This window comes from Camelus dromedarius, chromosome 21, assembly GCF_036321535.1.
Source record: "Camelus dromedarius isolate mCamDro1 chromosome 21, mCamDro1.pat, whole genome shotgun sequence".
Lineage (NCBI taxonomy): Eukaryota > Metazoa > Chordata > Mammalia > Artiodactyla > Camelidae > Camelus > Camelus dromedarius.
In genome coordinates, this window is record NC_087456.1 from 25,794,759 (window position 1) to 25,814,699 (window position 19,941).

Below are 19,941 nucleotides of genomic sequence, written 5' to 3' on the forward strand. Positions count from 1 at the left end.
GCGATGCCTGATTAGTTCTGTTCGCTACTCATCAGTAAAGATGAAATCATCGCCATTCAGGGACCACTCCTAACTTTGAGTTATTCTCGATTTCATAAAAGAAGCTTTTTGTTTTCAAGGCATTTTTAGCATAATCGTTAAGACTGGCACTTGTTTCCTATACTTCCCTCTCTCCTGTGCTCAGGTTGGTCAAGTCTTTGAGAGGGTTTGCATCGCATTCACTTTATGGACAGTTTTGTGTCTGAGTATCTGTGCTAGTTTAGACACAGAAACAAAGATCAGAGAACAATTTATTAGAAAGAATATTGAACTCATTATCAAAGGACATCAGCTCTGAATCTGACTGACTCTGTGAACCTTAAGACCTTCAACTTCTCTGCTTCAGTTGCTTTGTGAATAAAGGGGGGCATAGAATGCTTGCCTAACCCACTTCAGAGGCTTGTTCTGAGAATCTTAAATGTGAAAGTACTTTTGCAAACTACCAAGCGCTCCTTCAATGCATGGTTTTCTTATTAGGGGGCCCTACTACTTCTCTACCTGAGGGAGCTTTTAACAGAACCTCCCTGCCCCCACCCATCACGGGCACTCCGGCTGCTCTGTTTGGAGAAACACAATTTATGGCGGCACAGATACAGACCTGGATCATGGGGTCACTGCTGTGTTTCCATTACAAACACACAGGCTTCAGGCTTCAGCCCTTTCTACATGTTGAACTTCATCGGAGTCCCATGTGTTGAGAGCCTTCTGGAAGAGACCCAACAATTACAGAGGAGTGCGCCATGCAGCCTTGGCCTGAATGTAATTTCAGCCTGAACTTTCTGGGGATTGTTATGGGGTCCCATCCTGCAGTCTTTCAACATGAGAAACTCTCCTGGGCATGGAAGGTTTGGAAATCCTTCAGGATTGAGGAGTGCCGCCTCTAGGGTTGAACGTCAGGGAGGACCCTTTGGCCAGAATGACCTTAAATCTCATTCTGTGAGCTTGCTGCTTCTCTGTGTCTGTGTGGCCTTCTACTTAAAATGAATGAGCAAAGGATACAGTTTTAAGTACAGTGGTTCCTACACTCCTAGGGCTGACTGTTCCTTTGCTCCCCCAGGTTGATGGTGGTAGAATAAATGGATCCACATGGATTTTGCAGATAGTCAAAAAGGCATGCCAGTTTGGCCTCTTTTATACAGTAAGTGCAGTATAAGTAGCTGACATTTAGGGAGGACAAGACCCCACGTCAATTATTGATTGCTTTAGCTCTTCCCTAGGTCAGCCAACTACAGTGGCCCAGTGTGTTACAGCACCCAGAATATGACCATAGAGAATTAGGGGCATGTGTACACAATATTCTGCCAAAGCTGAAGGGTCAGCACTAGAGTAGAACGAATAATGGAACTGGGGCTCTAATCTACAAGTCCAGTTTCCATGAATCTGTGTCTTTTGTCATGTAATTATCCAATGTCTCCTTGCGATGACACTTCCCATGAGTCCAGGGTAGACACACAGACCTAGGGCAAGGCTGGGAGTGAAAGTGAAGTCAATGGGATCAATGGTATTCATTTATCTTCCTGTGGTTGCCCTAGCATCGCCATTATACTGACAGCGTGGAATGGCCCTGATTCATCCTCTGCTTTATGGTACCCTTCCTTCATCTTTTCAAGATGCCTGCTGTGGCTAACGTGTCTCTGCAGGTCATAAGCACTCTTTTCTTCTTCTTCTTCTTCTTCTCCTCCTCCTCCTCCTCCTTCTTCTTCTTCTTCTTTTTTTTTTTTTTTATAAAAGTAAGTTCTTTAAACATGCAGTAAGCCATTATTCCCATGGGAAAATGAAGCAGTTACGTTAAAATATAATCTTCAAAGCAGTGGATGGCCCCTGACTTTGAGTTCCTCAGGAGACCTCTATTCAGTCAGGAGTGAATAAGTAACTCTATTCCATGGGCCCAAGTTTGGTAACATTTCTGTACAGGACCAGGGCAAGATAGTAGCTGGTTTTGGCTTTGTGCACCATAAGACATCTCTGCTACAAATGCTTAACCTCTCCACTTTAGCACAAAAGCAGCATGAACAACACTTAAGTAAATAGGTGTGGCTCTATCCCAACAAAATTTTATTTGCAAAAATAGACAGTGAGCTAGATTGGGCCCACAAGCTGTAGTTCATGGATTTCTATTACAGGTTACCGTGCATGGTAATACACGTGTGGACAATAAAAGACTCAGCAGACAATCATTAGTGCCTATCATGTTGTGTTGTAGGTACAAAACTGGGTTCAGATCCTGTTTTATGCGTATGTATTATCCTTTTCTGGCATCCAGCAGGGAGGGGTCTGGTCTCTGTCAGTGTTGTCTCCCCAGTGTGCTTGCCTTTCTTCACTGCCCCCTCCCGTGTCCTTCCACTCCATCTACTCGCTGTGCCTCAAGGGCAGAAAATGGTCATTTCATCCCTAAACCAGATTCACATTTAGCTTCAGCTCGCACTGTGTGAGGCACTCTCACATGCCTTATCTTTGATCTTTAAAACAATCCAGTGAAGTAAGCGCCATTGTTCTGAGTTTACAGATGAGACGACAGTGAAGTTAAGTCACGTCCCCCATAGATGCTACACTTCTTGGTAGTGGAGCTGGGGTCCAGCCCAGACCATGAGAACATTACCACAGACGTCCTACATGACAGATTTTCTTTGAGCATAAATAGTTTATTTTGAACAAGAAGAGAAGAGATAGGAAACATCTTGAATCCAAATAAGGGAGCTGAGAAGAGGGCGGCTGGGTGTCCAAGACCATTTTGAGGGTGGGGTTTTGTTTTGTTTTGCTTTGTTTTAACATTAACATTGTGGTTATGTGCTGGAAAGGACATACATTCTTCATTCTTTTCTCATTACTCGAAAATTGTTGCAAACATTATGCAAAACCAATAAAAGGAAAAGTGTTCAAAAAAAAAAAATGTCATTTGGCAAGCAGTGCCCAGCTAAGGAATAGCACAGGTCTCACGGGAGAACAATATGCATTTTGTAAAATTTCTTAAGAGACAATTTATGGGTTTTGAGAAAACAAAACAGGAAATTGAATTAAAAGAGAAACATATTTAAATAATGCTTAAGTGATGACGTAACCAACCAAAGTTCAACAATCACAACCTAGAGTCAGGCATTGTCAGCTCCAAGAATTTGCTGGCATTGGTTGGTAGTGTCCGAAGTGAAGAGAGATGTTTTATTATTTAATTGGTACAGCATTACAACTTTGGAATAGATGAAAACTAATTTTTTAAATTGGAAATTTGGCCCTAAATACAAGGCTCCTGGCGTACCTTTACTGAAAACATAGAAATATGACCTTCCTTTTTACATCATGAATTTTAGCCTCTGTTTCTGGGATTGGCCATTGATCCTGGAATAAATTTAGGGTATGTCAAGTGGGTGTTCTTTCTACTATCCCATGTTCAATACCTTTTGGAGAGTAAGGGATTTTAAAAAATTAATTACAAGAAAGCAGAATTTCTCTCATAAAGAAAAAAAATCAGGAGTCATTGTCTACCATCAGTGGTAAATACACACAACACACACACTTTTTTTTTTCATGTTGTATCTAGTAAAAAAAAAAATGTTTCAAGAAAATAACATTGATTCCCAATTCAAACCAGTATATAACATCTACAACCTTCTATTAATTTTTGTTTGGTTTCCCAAGACCCTTGAAATGCAGGGGGTAAAGGAGAGAAACTGTGGACACATAAGTAAGTTTAAATTCTGGATCTTTCCCCAAACAGTTCTAAAAGATAGTCCTTGTTCTTCATTAGTTATAAAATAACATTCTTATATGTGAAGATGAAGTTTTTACACATTTTGCATTTTCTTTTCTCTGTCCCACAATATAATTGTATGAGGTAGAATATAGGTTGATTATTTTAGTAAGAATATGGAGATGTGATATATGTATATGTGTATGTGTGTATATATATATATATGTATATATGTATCTTGTTTTGCATAGCCAAGTTCTTAACTACTACCCTAATCTGCTTCAAACGGAGATCAAAAACCTGTGCTGTCATACAAGTGTGATGACAATATAATTGACTTAAGTCTTGGCAAAAAAAAAAAAAAAATCATGACTTGCTTGATTCTGTTATTTTGTTGTCATGAAGTAATAAGGTTGGCTTTACAAACTTTCTTGCTCAGTCGATTTTGTGATGATTGGCACACATATCTGCCAGGCTCAGCAGCTCAGCTGAACATGACTGATCACACCACATGGTCGTTGAGCCACTGACCATCCAGGAAGTCTACTAGACTTTCTTCTCTGGCAGAGATGAAACCACTTAGAGCAAAAGCTGTGTATATCTTCCTTCTGTATCACTAGCACTGGGCACATAGTGCATAGGAAGAAAGAAAGTCAGCTACTGAATCAGGAAGATGAGTAGAAAATAACCATGGCTAAATTTGTTCTTACAAAGGTTTGTGTGATGTGGTAGAATATTTGCACCATGGCAGTGCTTATCCCTCTCTGTGTATGTGTGACTCTGGGGTTGGCCACATGACTTGCCTTGACCAACAGAATGTAGTAGGAGTGATGGTGTGTGTACCTAAGTCTCAGGTCGTCTTGCAGCTCCTGCTCTTGTCCTCCGGAACCTAGCCCCCAGCCCAGACTGTCCTGCTGGAGACATGTGTCCTGGCCGACTATTACCACCAACCTCCAGAGATGTCAGTGAGGCCAACTTATCCCATACCACCCCAGTGTCATCACTGGATGACTGCAGCTTCATAAATGACCCTGGGTAACAGAAGCAGAACTTCTCAGCTGAGCCCAGCCCAAACAGCTGACGAAGAATAATGAACAACTAAAATGGTCCCTACTATAAGTCACTAAGTTTGGGGGTAATTTTTTTATATAGCAATAGATAATAGATACCTATGAGTTTTTGAAAGCTGAGTATTTTCATCTGTCACATTCTTAAAGTGAATAAAAATAGACAATTTAATACTAAGAAACCAAGTAAACAACATCCGTTTGGAAAACCTCTTGCAGCTGGGTGTCCCTCTCCATCACATGAGGGAGGTTCTTCAAAGGTAGTCAGCAGGGACACACTGTTCTTATTTTGTTTCTTTTTCTTTGAGGAGTCAGTGATATGAAACCAAATTTGCAGGTCAACCTAGGAGGAATTCCTTCACAGACTGAGGACATGTGTTTGGTTAGATCTGTGTTTTATATTGCTTGATAATACATTAAGTGAAAAGAAATCTATTGATAATTGTTTTTCTTTGGAATTTGATTTACAACAATAGTAATTCCATGATAAATAAACTTGGACTTGAGGAGTGGTCACTAGGATAGAGTGAAAACAAAGTAGAACATTGGGAGAAAGTTCCTCTGCCCATTAAGGTATGGAGTGCTTAGACCACTGAGGAGTGTGGGTATAAGAGGAGAGAAGTTTGAACTTGCTTGAGAGGATAGTAATGATATATTGACTGGGTATAGGATGAGGTCATGTGCAGTAACCATGTCCTGGAAGGCTGAGGTTCTTGTCCTGGGGGAAAAAGATGGGGTTTCCACATTTTACAAGGCTTGTAGTTTTCCTTACCCAGATTGCTGAGCAGCAGATAATCACTCTCTTATTATAAACATTTAGCCAATTTAATATCAGATACAGTGCAATTACTATATCCTTGGCAGTGAGTGAAGCCCTTTGTACACATTGTCTCCATTTCACAACAATTTTATAATGGGAGAAATGTGGTCATTGTTTTATAGATGAGGAAACTGAGGCTAAGAAGGGTTGAATAACTGGCTAAATTCACAAGTTAGCAGGGAATTGGCTGAGGTCTCAGGTCCAAGATGTCTCACCCCAGAGCACTTTCGCTTAACCACAATGCTAGATCATTATATTCCTAGAAACTAGAATGTGAAGAGAGACTTCGGGGAAGAAAAACACCTAAAGAGCTGTGACATCGATTCATTATAGAATTGCAAAACATTTTAACTAAAAGGCTGTGATGGAGTCCAAACTCATTCTCCTCGCCACATGACAGGCCAGTAAATCGGGAGATGAGGTGCTGGGGCAAAGAATAACAATTTTATTCAGAAAGCCAACAGACCAAGAAGATGGCAGACTAATGTCCTGGAGAACTATCTTAATCCAAGTCAGAATTCAGGCTCCTTTTGTAATAAAAGGGGAGGGAATGCAGTTGGTTGTTACAAACTTCTTGGTGTCAGAATCCTTTGTTCTTGCAGCTGTCCACATTGGTCAGGTCATGGTGTCCCTGTAAACCTCCAACAAGACAAATGCTATTTCCTATTTTGCAACTTTTTATCTTTATATGAATGGGAAAGTGTTATACCCTTAAAGATCAGAGCCTTGAGAATGGGCTATCTTGTGTATTTCAGGCTCCAGGCAACATTCTTTTACAAAAGGTGCAGAACCAGCATGAGTCAGCGCAGGGAACAGAGCACATGGTTGGAGCCAAAGGAACAGATCTAATGTGGAATCAGATTTGTTCCTCCCTAATACAAGTTTATTTTTCCCATATCCTTATCATCATGCCACCTAAATCATCTCAGATGAAAATGTAATCTCTCATAAGGATGACGCTGAGTCTCACTAGTACTTACGTTTTTTCTTTCAACATACGAAGTGGAAGATTTTCCTTGAAAAAAATCTTTTTTTTTTTTTCAAACTTAAGCAGTATTATTTTCAGTTAGGATTTGCCATTGTGTAGAAATATTTTTTTTTGTTCATTGTGTGGACTGTAATCAAGATTGAAACAAATTCAAAAATCTGTCCTAATGATATTACTGAAAAGCACCAACAGATGTAAATTCTCTAATAATGCTGTATTACACTTAGCTATGGTTTTTACTTCCAGTGAAATTGGAAAGATGTTATAGCTGAGAAAGCAAATTAAGAAAATAAATCCCCTTCCTAAACCATCTCCATCTCCAGGAAATGCTCCATGTTATACCATATATGCATAATTCTTTTTGTAATTCAGCTGCAAGTCACCGTATTCTCTTATGAACCTGTGGACTGTGGAATTGCAGGAATATGGAGGAAATAGAAGGTTGTTACAGATGGCAGATGAAATGGGCTGAGTGGAAAAGTTTTCCAAACCCCTGTTTATGCAATACCAAACAAAGTTTTGATATCAAATCAGTTTAGGGCTTATAAATGTTAGTAAAGTTTGGGTAGCATTGAGAGGTTTTCACCTAGAAATTTCTTTTTGTATTTCTTTGGTATTGTCCACAAAGATAGGTAAGGTTTCTGATCCAAAAGCGATCAGCTATTAATTGAGGTGCTTGTACACCGTAACTCAAGTGCTGATGCTCTACCCGGAAGCAAATTCTGCCGTACTAGATCTTAAGCTACAAGAGGAGTAGGATTAATCGGTTCAGGATGCCGTTCTAGCATGCCTTTGACATCTACGATCTTTTTTTTTTCTTTTCCTAATTGTTTACTTGGTACAAATACCGACAACCAGGGATAGGAAGAAAGGACAGAATACAACTAGGGGCTGTTTGAAAAGCTTGCATCATGTGATGAAGTAACATCTATGTAACTGAAATGAAGCAGACAGACAGCTACTCATGCTGTGACCACTTCAGGTTGTCTTACTATAATGAGATCATCACAAAGGGGGCTTTCAAGACCAGGTGTTCTTGACAACCCTGCCTTTGCAGAACTGGCTGACCCAGCTCAATTTCCCAGTTACTGTCCCAGCTGGCTTTTCAATTATTATTTTCGCAAATTATGTTTCAATCTGAATAATCTTTGATCATTTCAAATGTAATGGTTAATATTCCTTATCAGATAGGAAAACATGTTTTGGAAACATCTTTCTCACATCTTTTTCTTCCTCTGTGGTGATTTTTGGTAAGGTCAGGAGGACAGTAAGTAATTTGAAAATGCAGCCTCTCTGTTCCAGGTTGCTGGGGTGTGAAACTGGGGAGAAAGAAGATGAAAGTATAAGCTAGTGGGTTTTCTCACCAGCATGGATGCTGAAATGTACAGAACATGTTGTTTACAGCATCCCTGGGTTGTGAATCAGCCGTGATTACAGCTGGCTGGGACAGAGCCGAAAGGGCAGCAGCATCAAAACCCAGCTCATTTTTTAAAAAACAAATCCTTTTCACTGCCTGTGGACGAAATTACTGACTGACATGCTAAACCTATTAAATATGTATTTTGCAAATTTTGAAATGAGGAAAAATGCTATGTAAAAATTTTTACAGATGCTGAATGATTGTAAATGTGGTTAAAGATGTGGGACTTACTCCAACTTTGTTCTTTCGTGGGTTGCTATTAGCTTACATTTGAAATCTCTGTTGGCCACGTAGGCCACATTGTTCTTCCAAATGTAATCATTTCTCTCTTTTAACCGATCTCCTACAGTCTCTCTGTTTTCATCAATATCTGACAGCAATTCCCAAAGATCCAATATAGTCCACTCTAATATCCTTATGTGTACTCTCTTCTCTCTTTGAAATCTAATACCTTAGCAGTGAAATAATTTATTGTGCTTTATTTAGACTTTTATTTTTTGCATGTGTTTTGATACTATCCTTTTGAACAGAGTTATTTGGAAATTTAAACCAACTGTTCACCAAAAGTTATGAAAGCATGATTAAGAAATTTTCTCTCTTTTTAAATCCCTTTTTTCAGACCTTCATTTTTTAGTATGCTGTGGAGAATGCCACAAAGTCCATGGGTCGGGCAATGATGGGAAAATGAAGATGGATTCTTTCTTGGAGCCCAGCTAACAGGTAAGCCATACAGACGATCAAATGAGGAGAAGTCAGTGACTGTCCTATTTTTCTTGAAAACTGTTAGATTATGTGGTTGTCCAAACCTGAAGATGTTTAATATATTGAATTTGACCTTCTGGTGAAATGACAGTGGTACCAACACACTTGTCTAACAAAAAAGTAGGAGCCATACTTGGTTCCAAATTGTATATACTGTGTTTGTGTTCGTTTTGAGTCCTAAAGAAATGCATTTTGTAAGCACTATCCGAGAAGAAGTTTTTATGGGTACATTACAGTCTAATATCTGCATTGTTAAAGTAAAGGGAAAACTTGTTCCAGTGAAGTAGTTGGCAGAAAACTATAAATCTTAATGGATAGGAAAATATGCTTTTCAATAAAAAGAAAAGAAAGAAACAGACACGGAAACCCTGCTTAAAGACTTCTCAAAAAATCAGGCCTCTGTGCAGCATCTAGAACATTCCTCCTTTTCCAGTGTTTATGATCACTCCACTTACATCTTGCCCTTCTCCTCTTTGCTCATCCCTTCTACTGGAGAAAATTGCTGCCAGGCTGTGCCAAAAATTTGAGGCAAGAATGAAAAATGTTTTGCTTTATTGCTAACCTGTGAAAATGTGTTTTTTTGCCAGTGTTGTGATGGTTGGGTTTGTTTTTTTTTTTTTTTTTTCTTTCTCACATGGCTCTAATCCTGGCTGGATAGATCTTGACGTGCAAATAAAATTCCATCCTAAATAAGTAAACTATGTTTCTTGGTTGGAGGCTGAAAAACCCTATTTCTTATTCTTCTGCTCACACAAGCTGTACTTCTACTATGTGTGACTGAAGTTCACTCCTTACCACCCGAGTGGACAAGCAAAGGGTATATCCAGGTGAAGGGAGCTTCCATTCTTCTTTAACCAAGATGTGAGAATATGAATCAAGCAGCCTTTGGAGGTACTTCCTGCAACCCTAAGCATCTTTCAGCTGCAGGATGCTCACTCTCTTGAGAAAGTTTTGTCTGTAGAGACTGTATCTCCACTCCATAGACCTGAGTGACAATACTCATTCAGTAAAAACTTACTGAGTGTCTTAGGTGCTCTGGAATCAAATGTGGACAAAACAAACTGTCCACAGACGTAGCTGTCTTCACGGAGCTATCTAATTTGCATAAGGTTTGGCACTTTTAATTGTTCCACCAACCAATTCATTATTTAACAGTGTTGATTGAGCCTACATTATGTACCACAGTTTTATGTTATTCCTCTGTTAGGTGTTAGGATTCAAAGACTTGATCCCAACTGTCAAGAAACTGTCAGTCTAGTAGTAAAGAGAAACATCTAAGCCAATACATACAATAAGTTATAATTGCCCTGGTTGCTGGGAGAGAGCGAGTACTCAGTACTAGCGGGTTGTGTAATTAGGGTAGATAGAATATTTTAATCTGACTACATTATCTCCAATGGCCAGTGTCTCCGTGATATCTCCACATTAGAATTTCTCCAGTTCTGCCACACTAGAACTTGCTGTTGTCCTGATACCTTTTGTACTTAATCTGTGCTTTACAAAATTTAATTGTTTTTCCATATCGAGTTTAGCTCATGTCATAGACCCCACCAACCCCCAAATTTTGCTGCACCATAATAATTATTGCCATAATAATTATTCTGGGATAATAATATAAAGCAGATGAATCTTGGTTCTCACACACTGAAAATTAATTCCTGAGGGACAGAACTAGCCTTAGCATGTATGTTTTCAGGAGCAGGAAACTCTCATAACCTGGAGTTCAGAGATGGCTTTGTCAACCAGTGAGCACCGTTTTAAGTTAGATGTCAGATAGATGCATGCTATCAAAACTGAGTAGTCTAAGGATAAAATTCAATAAATAAGAGTGTGATGGCAATGCTTAAAGAAAAGCCATTCTGAAGATACAGGTTATTCTGGAAAAAAATAAATCAGAATCAAGATGTCTTTTATAGCATTTGACATGCAGCTGGGGAATGCTCTTCCTGATTCCATGTGGATTAGGTGTTCCTCCTAAGAGTTATTGTGGCACCACAAGTATGTCCTGTGCTGGTCCACGTGGACCTGTAATTGCCTGCCTTGATATCAGCGTCTTCCCTCAGACTGCACACGATGAGGGAACCAGTGATAGCTATTTGATTCTGGCTATGCACGTAGGAGGTATTCAATAGTTGTTCATTTTGAATTGACTTAATAGCAAAGGCTGTGGCCAAATGTTAAATATCATTCAACTGACTTTTTAAAAAAATTTTAATGAAGTTACTGGGAATTGAACCAGGACCTCTTGCATCCTACACATGCTCTACGGGTGAGTTTTACTGCCTCCTCTCTCACCTCCCTCCCCCCTCCCCCCACCGACTCAATTGACCTTTATAGCAGTTTCTTTAACCCTGGTCAAGGACTCCAAGATTATTATGACAGGAAATGCATACCCAATCTTAAAAAATCCTATGAAGGCATAAATCTAAAGAAAGGTTTATTATGACCAAGTGTAGGTTTTAAAATCAGACAGTGCTTTATCTTAAAAATTTAGACTTCTGTTGGCTCTGACTCGTCTTCATGCTAGTAGACTTGCCACATGAAGGGCCTTGCAAAGTCATCGTACTATTGGGACATCAAGGCATAAATTCAAGATGTTTGCCACATTTGAGGCAAAGAGAATGTACCAAACATTGGCAGGGAGGAAATGTCATCTCTGGTCACCTTGTAAACTGCTAACCTACCAAGATATGTCCAAGGATAAAAATCAAATATTTTCAACAGGCTTCTATTTAGTGGTCACATTCTTGAATATTTCGTCTTGTCACAATTTTATCCCCGATCAAATATAGAAAGTAATCTCAAAGGTTGACTTTGTTTTTCTTCCTGTGAGATGGCAGAACTATGTTTGCTTAAGTTGGGGTGACACAACTTATTTTTTCCTTGAACTTTCTGATAAATTAAAAAAAAATTCCTGTCTAGAAATATTTTATGACCCTTTCCATAAAAGTGATGGACAAAAGAAGAATAAGTAACAATTTGTGTATTTGTTCATTTATTTATGCACACGGAACTTACTGAGCATCTACCACATGTGAGAGGGTGCGAGGAATTGCCATCCCCAAAAGAATTGCAAGGTGATTACAAGTGGATTCTCTTTAGAGGTTCATGTCTAATGGAGATGATACGCATTCAAACAAGTAACTATATTAAAATTAACTTAGTCAAGGCATATTTATTCAGCACCTACTATGTGCTAGACATGAGACTATATAACAGTGAATAGGATTTCTCAGATTCCTGCCCTCATGGAGCCTACATACAAGTTGGGGGAACAGGCAAAAAAAAAATGAATGAGTGCAAAAAATGATTAATTACATCATCGATCAAGAAGGTGATTAACTCTAGGAATAGGATGAAGAGGGTGCTGTGATAGTGGTAGAGTTTATAGTTAGGTATCACCACAAAGCTTCTTATAAAGGGTAATACTTAGGCAAATACTTGAAGAATAGTTATAAGTTGTGCAAAGAGAGAATTGGGGAAAGGCTGCTGCAGGCAGAGAGAATTGAGAGAATTGCTAATACTAAGGGCTAAAGGTGTGAGTCAGTTCCATTCAATTCAAATGTCACATCCTATGTTAAAAACTCTCCTGAGACCCTCCAGGCAAAGTAGCAGAGTTCAGGCTCCTTCCCCAGTACTTGATCCTGTTGTAAATCCTGCTGCTCTGATCTATCCCACATTACATTAAAATTATTTGTATATATGCCTGACTTCCCACTAGGCTGTTTTCATTCACCATTGCTCCACTGTACGTATTGCAACACCTGGTCTATGTGTCACAATGTTTTTGTTTTTTTTCTCCTTCTCCTTTCTCTGTCAGGTTTGGACACATACCAGGGGAGAATATGAGAAAGGTTCAGACTCTCTTGCATAATGTCAGGAGAATAATTAATCTAGGCAGTGTGAAAAAATGTTCTCGCTGACCCCACACCCTGAGGGCAGAATATGTTTCTTTTCTTTTCTGCTCTCCTCCTATAAAAGAGGACCTATAGTAACCAATGCCACTGCAGTAGGGAGCCATGGGGAGCAGAGCTGCCAGCCAGCTGGGAAGGGTGGAACCACAGGGGTGAGAAGCAGGAAAGACAGAGAGTAAACAAAAGAATGAAGGAAGAGATAGGCAATAAATGGGAACAGCACTTCTCTGTTTATCTTAAACAGCAGGAAGATATTTAAGAATGGACAACTGAGATTCTGTATCCAAAAGAGAATTTGGGCAATTACCTAAATCCCCAACTTGTCTTCAGAATTTTTTTTTAATAAGTTAAAGTATATGATCCATTGTGTGAAATTGGACAATATTATATAATTGTCTAGACACTGTATGTTTTATTTACTAACCATTAATATATGAAGCACAGGTGGTCCTACCCTTGCTTATCAAAGATTGGAATAAAATGATGGATTTGTAAATATTAGGGATTTGATAATTTAACAGTGTTAAATAAAAGATCAAAGCAGAAGCTAAATTGAATTACTATTATTATAATTCTGTTGGATTGTCTGAAATAAAAGTAGCTTGATCAATCTGGGCTCTGGCGATTGAAAGGAGTTGACATAGATTATAGAGAGGGAGAAAAGCCTGACACCATTCTCTAGTGAAACAAAATACTTACATAAAGAAGTAGCTGGTTTGGTTAAAAGCTTTAAGTTTTAAAAGTATAAAATGGGAAAACCAAAATGTCTAGAATAATTTAAATTGCAAGGGAAAAAACTCTAGGATGTCTCAAGGGGATCTTAATAGACAGGAAGGTATGGTACTCATAATAAGAAAGTCAATGATGAATAAAATAATCTGTCACACTTTGCCGGGAAGTACCATGACTGACAAATTTTATTTTGCAAGATTGATGTCCCACAGCAAATTTATGAAAGCCAATAAAAATGACATTATATTTTAAAACACCTTATATAAAAACTCGAGAAGCTCTGCTTCCAAAACAAACTGACTTACTTTAAAATAAAAACAAAAATACTGCAGTTAGTACCTTGTATTAATCAAGACAGCTTAAATCATGCTGCAGTCCAAGTCACTTTCTAATACCAGTGGGGAACACAGAGCTTGTTCCTCACTCATAGCGGGTGTTGCTTCTCGTAATAGCCAAGTAGCTCCTATAACCCTATAGTAGGTAATACTTGTAAATATAAGGTCAAATTTAAAAGATGATACTTTTCTCTTAATTAAAAAAATACATATAACTTTAAAGTAAAAATTACAATACTTTACTATGGAGTTTTGCAATGTATACAAGTACAAAATGTGACATATTTAGCTTCAAGGACAAAGAAAGAGGTAAATGAGCATATATAGTTGCAAGTCTCTTATATTTTTATGGGAAGTAATGAAATATTAACACTAAATAGACTCTAAAAAGTCAAGGATTTATGTTGTCATCTCTTAACAACTAAACATCAAGGTAAAGAGATTGGTAAAAATCCAGTAAGTAAATTAAAATTGAATTCTAAAAATATTCAGTTAATCTAGAAGAAGGTAGGGAAGGAGGAACTAAAGAACAAAAACTGAGAGGACAACCAGGAAGCAAATAGTAAAATGGCAGACCTAATCCAACAGTCTCAAAACTGGTATTAAGTGTAGATGCTCTAAGCACTCCAATTAAAAGTCCTTGTCATAATAGATGTTTAAAAAGTCCCAAATACATTCTATCTATAAGATACATATTTTAAATGTAAAATACAGGTAAGTTGAAAATAAGACTCTATCCATCTCAGAGAATACATCAAGGGAAAAGATTTCCAGAGGTAGAAGGATATTTCCCAATGATAAAAGGGCCAATTCATCAGGAAGATATATATATACGTGTGCCTAATAACGGAACTGCAAAATACACAAAACAAAAATCGACAAAATTAAAGGCAGAAATAGAAAAATCCACAGTTATAGTGAGAGATTCTTAATACCCTCACCTAAGCAATCAATAGAACAATTTAAGAAAAAAGATATTAAAGATATAGAAGATTTCAATGAACAGTGCCATCAACCACCTTGACCTAATTGGTATTCACAAAACACTCCAGCCAACAGCTGGAGAATGCACTTTTTTTCAAATACATGTGGAACATTAAATGCTTATATTGAAAAAGAGGGGTCTGATACCAGTGACCCAAAAAGTCCTTAAGACTTTTCCACCTTAGGAAGCTGGAAAAAAAATAATGCAAATCCAAAATAAGTAGAAAGAAGGAAATAATAAATAAAAGAGTAAAATAGTCAGTGAACTACAAAGACCAAAAATAGAGAAAAATGGACAGAGGTTCCTGGATAAATATGATAATAAGTGCATAACTGAATCAAAGTCACTTATATGTGGAATCTAAAAAAACGACAATTGAATTTATTTACAAAACAGAAACAGACTCACAGACAAACTTACGGTTACCAAGGGGAAGAAGTGGGGAAGGTATAAATTGGGAGTTCAAGATTTTAAAATACTAACTAATATATATATAAAATAGATAAACAACAAGTTCATACTGTATAGCACAGGAAACTATATGCAATATCTTGTAGTAACTTATGGTGAAAAAGAATATGAAAATGATATATGTATGTTCATGTATGACTGAAGCATTATGCTGTACACCAGAAATTGGCACAACATTGTAAACTGACTATACTTCAAGAAAAATATGTAGATACACACACACACACACACACACACAAACACAAACTTGCTGAGACAAAGTGAGAGGGAGAATGGAGTCCTGAAATACACATTGTGAACATCACTAATACTTTAACGTCAAGGTATCACTTGACTTGTTAAAGAAACTAAGTTCCTTATTAACACCCTTTCCACAAAGAAAACACCAGGCCCAAATGATTTTCCTGTGGAATTATATGCCTCACTCACAAGAAATCTGCTATACATTCAGGTGACTCTCAGGGTAACATTTCTATGGCTCAGCAATGCGGGGGATTTGATCACTGAGGGAGGGCAATAGAGAATTGAGTTTCCTCTGTACAGCCTCATCCTGGAAATGACTAATTACCATTGACTATTTACTGGCTAGAACTCATCATCTGCCTTCAGCAACCTTCAAGGGGTCAGAAAATATCACTTTTTATTATTTTCAGGAATGAGGAATATGAAACAGGGTGTGGTGAACATTTAGCATTATCTCTGACGCACAGCTCTTTTCTACAACTATCTTTGTCAATTGATCAGAAAGTGTCATGATCAGTGAAGCAAAGTTTTCCACAAATATTGTTTATTCAGACTGAAGGCTGACATTTGTGTATATTAAGTTTTCCAATTAGCTTTCTGGCTTTTTTTCATTTTTGTAAATCTTTACAAAATTCCTGATTTTTTTAAAAAGGATTGTATCTCTTAAGTGTATTCCTTTTGATGGATTTGATCTTCCAGTCTTTTATCCATATTCTGAAAAGATGAGGCATAAAAAAATAAATCTACTCTTTGCCATACTGCCAGGGACCTACCGTATTGTGCTGTGTTGTTTTGGACTGGGGAAGGGCAGGGTAAGGAACAATCATCTTTGTCCTGTACTTTGTTTAAGGAATTCAAATTTTGGAGTGCAGATGTATTTTTTTTCATTTTATTTTCAAACTACAAGTTGGCAGGTGGGTTATGAAAATTGAATAGGAGCCTTAGTTGAAAGTGTGTGCAGTCACTCTGCTCTAAGTCTATGGGAAAAAAAATTGTTTGCTTCAAATACAAGCCCACTGAAGAAAGCATTGTAATCAAGTGTGTGGGAAGGTAAGCTGGGTTGCTTTTTCTGATTTGATAACTTAAAATCTCTAGTCTGAGAAAAATAAAGCTGTGCGGTTAGTCATCAGCACATACACAGCACTTAACAGAAGCATAATAAATGCTAAAGGCAGAGGCGCCGTTGAACAATGCAGGATGGATAGTACCGTCTAATAGGCAGAAATGTGGAGTGAGAAGAATGACATGGTGTCTTGGAGATCCAGCTCTCAAGTCAGACAGTCAGCCCCAGTTTCAAATCTTGTTTCTTCCCTTAGTAGCTTTATTACCTGGTGCCAGTTACTCCTGTTTGGTAAGCTCAGTTTCTTCCTCTCCAAAATGGTGATAACCGAGCTTTCTTGGTAAGGCTCTTATGGGGTTTAACTGTTTGCATCTGGGACATAGGAAATGCTCACTGTATCTAGGGACCATTATCTTAAGGAGTCAGAAGCTATCCGTGCTTTGGTTGGTGAATTCAGAAAGCTTTTGCTGGAAAAAATGTTCGAAAGTTGTTGGGTCTTTATAATGGTTGCAATTTGCTTCAGTTCACGTGATATGCTTGGGCATGACCAGAAGCAAACAAAGTAGATTATATTATACTTTTCATTGTTTTCCCTATTCCTAATTTATTTACGTTTCTAACGTACATGCGCACACACGCATACACCCGTCTCCATCTTTTCCCCTTTCTCTGTGGTGGTGAGTGCGTGATTGAATTGAGACTTGTTGAGACAGAGTGAGACGGGAAATGAAGTCCTGAAATAAACAGTGTGAACATCAGTAATAGTTTAATTTCCATGTTTCATGGTTATGCAAGCCCACTGCTTTGGAATTTCAACATAACCTTGAACCATCCCCAACTTGAATTTTCCTCACACTTCAACCGGTAGTAATTGGGCCCTCCCTCCCGCTGCTGCTGGCACTGGCATTTTTGTTGTTGCCTTTCCTTTGCTTTCATATACTTGGTTTAATTCTTTCTGGCAGCTGCAGGAGCTGGATGCCAAACGCCTGTGTTTGTCACAGCGGAGCCCTGACTCCCACTCCTGCAGCGCAGCGGGCTGAACTAAGCCTCCGACTCTTAAAGAAAGTCACCTTGACGAGCTCTCTGGGCTCCCCGAGAATCTCCTCCCAAGCCAACGTGGAGAGCAGGCCCTTTAGGATCAGGTCCAGCTGAGTTCAAACCCTGGTTCTTCTTCTCATTATTGGAGAACATGGGGCAAATGGCTTCCTCTGTGGGAGCCCCAGCTTTCTCTTTTCTAACTTGAGGATGAAAATAGTATTTCCCTCAAAGGGCTGTTGGGGATTAAGTGAGACAGTGTAGGTGATGTGTGCCTGGAAGGTACTAAGCCCTCACTGACTGTTAGTTACTACTCTTTCCATTTCTCGTGGTGAACCAGCTGTCCCCTTCAGTTCACCCCTGGTTACATGGTTGCTGTGACACCCATGACTAGCTGTATTCGTGGTGGATCTCGAGAGCTCTAGAACATTCCAAATGCTGAGCTGTACTTTCCTCCCACACACATGGTGCAGTAGTTTCGTAGGACAGCGTGAAAAAAGTAGCACAGACCAGGTGGCTTAAAACACCAGAAACTTATTCTCATAATTCTGGAATCCAGAAGTTTGAAATCAAGGCATTGGTGAGGCCATGCTCCCTCTGAAATCTGTAGAATCCTTTCTTTTCTTGCCTCTTGCTAGTTTCTGGAGTTTGCCAGAAATCCTGGATGCCTAGTGGCATTGAGAATCATCACTCCAATATCGGCCTCTCTTTGTCACGTGGCTGTCTCCTCCTCCTCCCTGTGTGTCACCGCTTCTCCACACGGCATTCTCCTCTCCGTGTGTCCATCTGCTCTTCTTCTAAGAACGCTAGTCGGATTGGATTAAAGGCCCATCGTGTTCCAGTATGACCTCAACTAACTACACTTGCAACAACCTTATTTCCAAATAAGGTCACATTCTGAGGTTCTCGGGATTAGGACGTATATTTGGCCGGGGTGGCGGGGGAGGCACAGTTCAACCCGTAATATGTGAACGCCTTTTGTTTTTACCAATTCCAGTTGTTTGCAGCTGTTTGTGCCTGGTGGTAGGTGGGTGCTGCCTGGATCTGGTCGTGGGAGGTGGCCAGAGGAGGCTTCTGATTGGTTCAACCAGAAAAGACCGTGGGAATGACTAGGTCGTTCTAAGGCTTGGGTAGATATTAGAATTGGCTGGGGAGTCTCAGGAATGCCGATCCCTCGGTCCTGCCTCCATTGATTCCAATTAGATGGGTCTGTGGTAAAGCTGAGGAATTAAGAGATTTTAAAGCTCCCCAGGCGATTGCGATATGCAGGCAGGTCTAGGAACCACTGAACTAGAAGAACTCAAAGCTAATGGTGGCAGCTTTTCTCCTTGATTGGATTAACCCTAATTGAGAGAATGGGCCTGTATTTTCTTTCCCAAATTCCTTAGAGCCAGATGTATTTGGGAATTCATATTTAGGAATTTTTTCAGAATTTAAAAAATGTAATAGGGAACATATATAGTAGATGACATAAAACTCCCAGGGTTAAAGGCTGTCTGGACAGCACCCTTAATATAAAACTATTTTTTTCGTTGAAACATGTAAATATTCATTTGATAAAGAGGCCTCTATCAATTCAAGTCAGGTTTTGCTATCAGAAGAGAATTGGTACTAAATTTAGAAGAAAGAATTCAGCTTTCAGTTCTTTATGAAGAATTGAAGATCAGGGATTGTGAATGTAATTCTCCAGCTCTGTGTTATAGAGCTCATGTATTAGATATCAACACTGCACACTGACTGAAGTAAAATGCAAAAAATGTTCTGATGTATGGCCAGAAGGCTCAGCCCTGATCACCCAGTTCTTCTCACCACAACCTACTCCTGAAGCCTCTGCAGGTTAACTCAGTGATTTGCACGTGTGCCCTCAAAGCAGCAGAGACATGGCAGGTTTGATTTCTGGCTGCTGCCTCAGAGGGAACCTTTATGTAGTTGAACAGTTGCCCCCGAATTCATGTCTTTGCCAGAACCTCAGAATGTGACCTTACTTGGAAATAGAGTAATGACAAATGTGATGTGTTAAGATGAGGTCATCACATTGGAAGAGGCTGGGCCCTTAATCCTATGACTGGTATTCTTATAAGAAGAGAGTCAGGGAGACAGGCACGCACCGAGGGAAGATAGTGTGGAGACACTGGGAGGTGGCCAGAGGACCACAGGAGCAGAGATGGGGGCTGTGCGGCTACAAGCCAATGAAGCCAAGGATTGCTGGCAACACCAGAAGCTAAGAGAGAGGTCCGGGACAATCCTCCACTGGAGCCTCTGGAGAGAGTGTGTGCCTGCTGACGCCTTGATTTTGGACTTCTGATCTCCAGAACTGTGGGAAAATACATTTCTGTTGCTTTAAGTCATAAAGCGTGAGGTACTTTGTCTTACTAGTCCTAGGAA

The 19,941-nt window shown here is 39.2% G+C and overlaps 1 long non-coding RNA gene across 1 annotated transcript in view; it reads left to right on the plus strand.

Annotated features, from left to right (window-relative positions):
* The window catches only part of LOC116148637 (uncharacterized), a 192,997-nt gene that overhangs the window by 132,418 nt on the left and 40,638 nt on the right, over nt 1-19,941 (plus strand). The window contains exon 3 of the long non-coding RNA XR_004132133.2: nt 8,639-8,739. This is a non-coding gene — a long non-coding RNA (uncharacterized LOC116148637). The remainder of the gene's footprint in view (nt 1-8,638; nt 8,740-19,941) is intronic.